Source organism: Brachypodium distachyon, chromosome 3, assembly GCF_000005505.3.
Source record: "Brachypodium distachyon strain Bd21 chromosome 3, Brachypodium_distachyon_v3.0, whole genome shotgun sequence".
Taxonomy (NCBI): Eukaryota; Viridiplantae; Streptophyta; class Magnoliopsida; order Poales; family Poaceae; genus Brachypodium; species Brachypodium distachyon.
In genome coordinates this window covers 51,751,676-51,757,675 of record NC_016133.3, presented here as the reverse complement: position 1 = coordinate 51,757,675, position 6,000 = coordinate 51,751,676, and positions in this window count along the sequence as shown.

The following is a 6,000-nucleotide window of genomic DNA, read 5'->3' as shown; positions in this document are numbered from 1 at the left end:
AATGTGGAATGCCACCTGGGGTAACTGAGACTGGACTAGTTTCCTATTTAGAAGCTTCTAGTACAACCACAATGCTATATGGGCTCTGGCGAGACAAGAGTAAGTTGTATGAACCTAAACCCGAAGAATTGTACTGAGGTAGCCGTGTAGGGGGAGCGTGATTCTCTCGTGGTTTAGGGAATTACCTCTGAAAATCTCGTAATAGATGCCGTTGCTACTCTACCCTGAGGACAGCAAGGGATTAACACGTCGGTTTCTTGTGGGGAATGTGTACAAACTCTCGAGAGCGTCAAAACTAAGTACTTAGCCGTGTCCCCGGCAACGGACAATTTGAGCAACTAGATGTGGAGCTGTAAGGAAAGTCTCACTCATTCCAATTTCTTAAATAAAATGAATGGTTTGAACAGGGTAGGAGCACTTGAAGAATCCACTTCAATGTACTCTAGGTTAATAGGAGCATGGGTGTGTCTACCCCGTGTCCATTAGTTAACATTATTATAACATTCCTTTGTAGTAGGGTAATTTATGTTCTGCTTCCACGCAAACAGCCTGAACTCCACCTTGCCAAATACTGCATATACTTGGTAGGTTCTGATATAACTCCTAGTGAATCTTGCCAATACATTCAATGTATTGACCCTAGTGGCTGCATCGTTTAATGATGCAGAAAGCTCCGACGACGAGTAAGATGTACGTTCTACTTGTTTGGGTTACGGGCCTACATTCCAACACGCTCTCACCGTGGTGTTGATGTGCCCTTGTATCTTTCGCTTTCCGCTGCTAAACAGTTGTTTTCTTTCCAGCTAACCCGTGAGGTTATGCGAGTTGTAAGTACCTTTTAAATTCTGAATGATTCGTTGTAATATTGAGACCTTTGTTCTATGATATTACATCTTGAAACTGTGTGGGCTAGTGAGTCGATCCAGTGACTAGCACTAAAGCACAGAGATCGAACCCATATACGGGGGCGGTCGCTTCAGAGGGAGAGGCCGGCGGGGGATCTGGCGGGCTGCGGGCAGCTTCCTATCGGCGGAGGTGGATGGGCGGGAGCTCCTGGTGTTCCCCTCTCTCCCCCTACTCCAATTTCCCTCCAATTTCACTTCCTCTCCCGCCCATGCCTGCCAATTTTGGTTTCTCCCGCCCGATCTCTGTTTCCTGCTCGAGAGCGTCCAGAATGGATCGAAGCGGCGATTTCAGCACCTAGGCGATGCCCCAGGACGCCTACGCGACGCCTCAGGACGCCTTAGTCAGAAATCTAAGGCGAGAATGACGCCTTGACGTCGCCGGGCGCTTTGACGCCTTAGCGTCGACTAGGCGACGCTTAGGCGACGCTTTGAAAACCATGAATATGACACAAGTGGTTCTGTGAATGAAATACATTGGAATATAGAATTGGCATAACATCTGCATACGGAGAGGAGATGGAGAAGAGAGGTTAATCATTGAAGAAATCTAATTTGTAATCAAAGAAATCATCGAACAAAGTCTAAGCTAGTTACTTACATCAGCCCTTGATTGACAAGGCCACAGGGTTTTGATAGGTGCTTCAATCTTTCTCTTTCTGTAATACAAACGATAGCTTGTGTTGTTTTGTGTCTTACAAAATAGAATGTACAAACACTAGCTTGTGTCAAAATAGAATAGGTATACTTCTAAATTCTAAACCTAATCCAAGATAGGTAATCCAAGATAGGTCAGTATACTTCTATACTATATATAATATATCCAAGTGATAGACCGTACCTTTGGAAATCTTGCCTGTCTTCCTATGTGTTATATCAAAGCAAAGCTTCCAAAAACAAAAGGAAATGAAATCTAAGCTTCAAAGCATCTTCTCTACTACCAATATGCATTATTAACAAAGGAAATAAAATCTAAGCTTGAAACACACGTCACTACTGAGTAACAAACACTCATACTACAGGCAAGCAACCAAGCACACAAATTGACACTCTCCAAAACATTAAACTAGTCACCTACAAACACCAAAAAACAATCCTTTGAATTATTTTCCCCCATAAAATCCAAGCCCACCATAATTTGCAACTAAAGCCAACCTTTGACAACATGGAAAAGGTTATCATTAGGTGTCCTTATATGTAATTGGTGGAAGGAGTCAGTGGTCTGTGTGTAGACTATGACCAGGCAAACTGTTCCCGCGTTGCTGTTGGGAGAGGATGTGCACGCCGCCAAATAAAAAGAAAAAGATGAAGCCATGCAATGCAATGGGAGTCTAAAGATGTTTATTTAACAGGAACTAAAGATGTTTACTTAACATCCAAATGTAAAATGGATTAGTTAATGTTACAAATGACAATCTTCCTACACACAAATACATCATAGAGATTAAAGCTTCAATCAATTTGGAAAGAGACCACTAAAAAGCAAAATTTATTCTACAAAAAATTCTTAATTTTGTATGCTTGTATACAGTTAATGAAGTGATGGACTAATGGATTAGTTAATGAATGACAATCTTCCTACACACATATATACAGAGTAGTTATAATCTGCAACTGGTTGCAGAATAACTATTCTACAACCACCCTCCTATAGGCCGCGCGCACCACCATTAGGAGGCCGCGGGCGGATCGCGACTCACCGTCGGCGGGTGAGGGGCGGCGGCGCACTGGCATGGATCCGCATGACGGCTGCGCGATTTGGCATTGACTTTGAAATGCACTGCCTGCGACGTGGCGGTGCACAGCGCACTGGCCCGACGCAGTGCACCGCTGCACTGACAGTGCTCCGGCGAATGCACTGCCTGCCCCCAAGGCGGTGCACGGGTGCACCGGCAGCGGCGCGGGGTGCGCAGTGAATTGCCGGCACGGATGCAAATGCACTGCCGCGCGCGCGGGGGGAAATGCACTGCCTGGTGGGAGGACGTGGGTTTGGTTGGTTTTAGGCGGGATTCCTTAGGCGGGAACAGTAGAGATTTAATCAATTATACATACACTTAATGAAATAATGGATTAATGGATTAGTTAATGAATGACAATCTTCCTACACACATACATCATAAAGATTTAATCAATTTGGAATTTATTCTACAGAAAATCGTATGCTTGTATTCTATGATTTATGATTTGGTCGGTAAACATCAAATCAACTCTCTTTACCAAGTGAGTGATGGAAATCAACATTGATGCACACACGGAGTGAGTGACGGAAATCAACATTGATGGACAAACATGATGGACAAAGTAAAAGCCAAAAGGCCACACAAATGAACTTCCTGTAAACTTCATAATAAAAAAAAGATTGCAGCTTTGGATCCATGGCTCGGGCGAGAACACTTACCCCGGCCGTGATCGGTCATCCGGGTCTCCCATGGTCTTGGGGGAGGAGAGGATGCCACCGTCACTACCTGTGGTCGACGAGTGTGACGACGATGCCGGAGAGAGGGCCGCGCGGTGGGAGGGAGAAGGTTAGAAGCTCCGTCCGGCAGGCACAGAGCTACCAGTGGCCGGCCGGCGGAGGGAGAGCTGTGGTCTGAGAACTGGAGAAGAGAGAGGAGAACCGGGGCAGCAGAAAAGGTTGGTCTGAGAACTGGAGAAGAGAGAGGAGAACCGGGGCAGCAGCAAAGGTTGGTCTGAGTTGAGAACCAGGGCAGCACCAAAGGGGTAAGCCTCCCTCTCACGTATACTTTTGTCTTTTATCCCGTAGGAGCATGCAGCTATAGCTAGTGCATGACGAGTATCACAGCTCGGCAGCTTAGCTACCTAGCTATAGGCGCATCATGACGGGGGTAGGAAAATGGAGTTAGCTATAGGCGCATGACGGAGTTTCACAGGTAGCCAGCTAGCTATCAGCAGGTGCATGACGGAGTCCTCTGATCGATAAGGCCGAGCGGTGCAGAGGATGGCACATGCATATCGCTGACTTCCGTCTGTTACGAAATCTGCCGTATCTCTTTTCTTTTCTTTTCTTCCTGCATAACTGGACACAATTTGGCAAGCGTATTTCTTCTCAATGACTACAAGTATCAAACAACATGTATTCAACAATATCAATATAAGAACAAATAGTAAAGTGCAAATTAATTTGTTATCAGTCGACGCGCCCGAGACTAAAATTGTCGGGGTGCACCGGTGCCCTCACCGGAGCGCCGCCTGTGCACCGCGCCGGAGCGTCGCCGGTCCACTCGGTGCACCGTGGCGGTGCACAGTGCACCGCTGCGTCGCAGACAGTGCATTTCGAAGTCAACGACGAATCGCGCCGCTCCTCGCCGCCGCCGGCGACCCGACAACGGACCCATGCCGGTGCGCCGCCGTCCCTCCCGTGCCGCCGGTGGAAACCTAAAAGCCCAATACATACTGACAAAAAAATCCCATCTCAGCTTCGATTGAAACACAAGTTATATCAGTCGGTCGGAATTAGTCTGCACGAGGAGTCGGGAGATATCGACTGAAACACATCTTATCTCAGTCGACTGAGACTAATCTGATCTCAGTCGACTGCTCCCTAGATAGACCATTAATTAAAACGACATGGTCCAAATATCTCAAATGACAAAGTTAAAATCTTTCCAACTTATAAAGTATGGATTTGGTGGTCGTCAATTCATTTCTTCCTTACCATTCTCTTGTAGATTGTACAGGTCAACTCATAATCCTCTCTTACATAGTCTTTGTTGTTGTCTTTCCTCTCCAATCTCCATGAGTTTAAATTCAGCAAAGACGACTATCATCAAGCTTCATAACATTTGTTCATAAGCTGACTATCATGTTTTCTTTATGTGTAAATTTTCTACGGGCTAGTATCTCAAATGACATAGTACGCATGTCATCAAACAGGTTGTGGGTGCCCATGGCTGCGGCGTCTGCGTGACGCTGGGTTGCCGGCGCAACGCCATACATCGCCTCCACATCCACGTAGGCATCGCAGCCGCCCGCCATGGCTGGAGGAGCCATCTTCCATGGCCGGAGACGGGGCGGGGAGCAGGAAGTGTAGGGGGCGGCCGTGCTAGCCCCGTTGCGTGCGGCAGCGCGCCTCAGGATCTCGGCGCGGGGAGGGATTCCTCGGGAGGCGCGGGAAGGGAAGTTGCATGGTGCGTGCGCGGGAATAGGAGATTTTGACGTAGACAAAGCGCACATCGCGCGGGAATACAGTAAGTACAAGATTTTGGCAAGAATTTTTTTATGGCTCAAATTGGTGATGTGGCGTTTGGCCAGCGTTTGTGGGCCAAGCCAAACCGCCAAATCTGACCAGCGTTTGGCTTGTCGGACAAACAAACGGATTGCCCGCGTTTAGCAAAGCTGTTCCTTGGCCTAGCCTCGCTGAGCGCCTGTTTTTATTGGCCTCCCGAATTACCGTCTCCGCGTGTCCTGCTCGGTCTGATCTGATCTCTAGTTGTCGTCTCCAGGCTGGCTTTTCTCTTAATCTGTTCCTTTGCCTTGCCTGGCTGAGCGCCTGTTTTTACTGGCCTTCCGAATTACCGTCTCCGCGTGTCCTGCTCGGTCTGCCCTCCCTCAGCCTCTGCGCAGCGAACCCGTCCGTCCGCCGCTGCCCGCTAGCCCTGCTATGGCCTGATCCTACTGCACCGCTCACGCGAAAGCCAGAAAACCCGTCGGCCCTGGGAACTGACCTCGGACCTCCCCTGTGCCCGCACGTACCCCTGGTCCAAAGCTTGATGTCTTGGAATCCGAGCCCAACGCCGGCATGCAACACCTCACGTGCCAGTGCCCCTCTTTTCTCCTTTCATTCGCGTGTGCAGTGTGCTGCGCGGCGGCCGTGGTGCCGCTCCTGCTCGCGTCCCTGCTACGACCCCTGCGCTCCCGAAGCCAAGCTCGCACGTTGCCTAGGGACTCCGCTGAGCCGCTCGGCGTTCACACTTCGCAAGCTTGGCCACTCCCGAAGCCAAGCTTGTCGGTCCAATCGACAGCCGAAACCGCCGCCCGATTCACGACCTCTTCCACAGTCACCACAAGGCCCGATCATCACGTACCGCAGCCCATCGGATGTCGAACACCATGAAGTGCCCAACACCGATCAAATTTT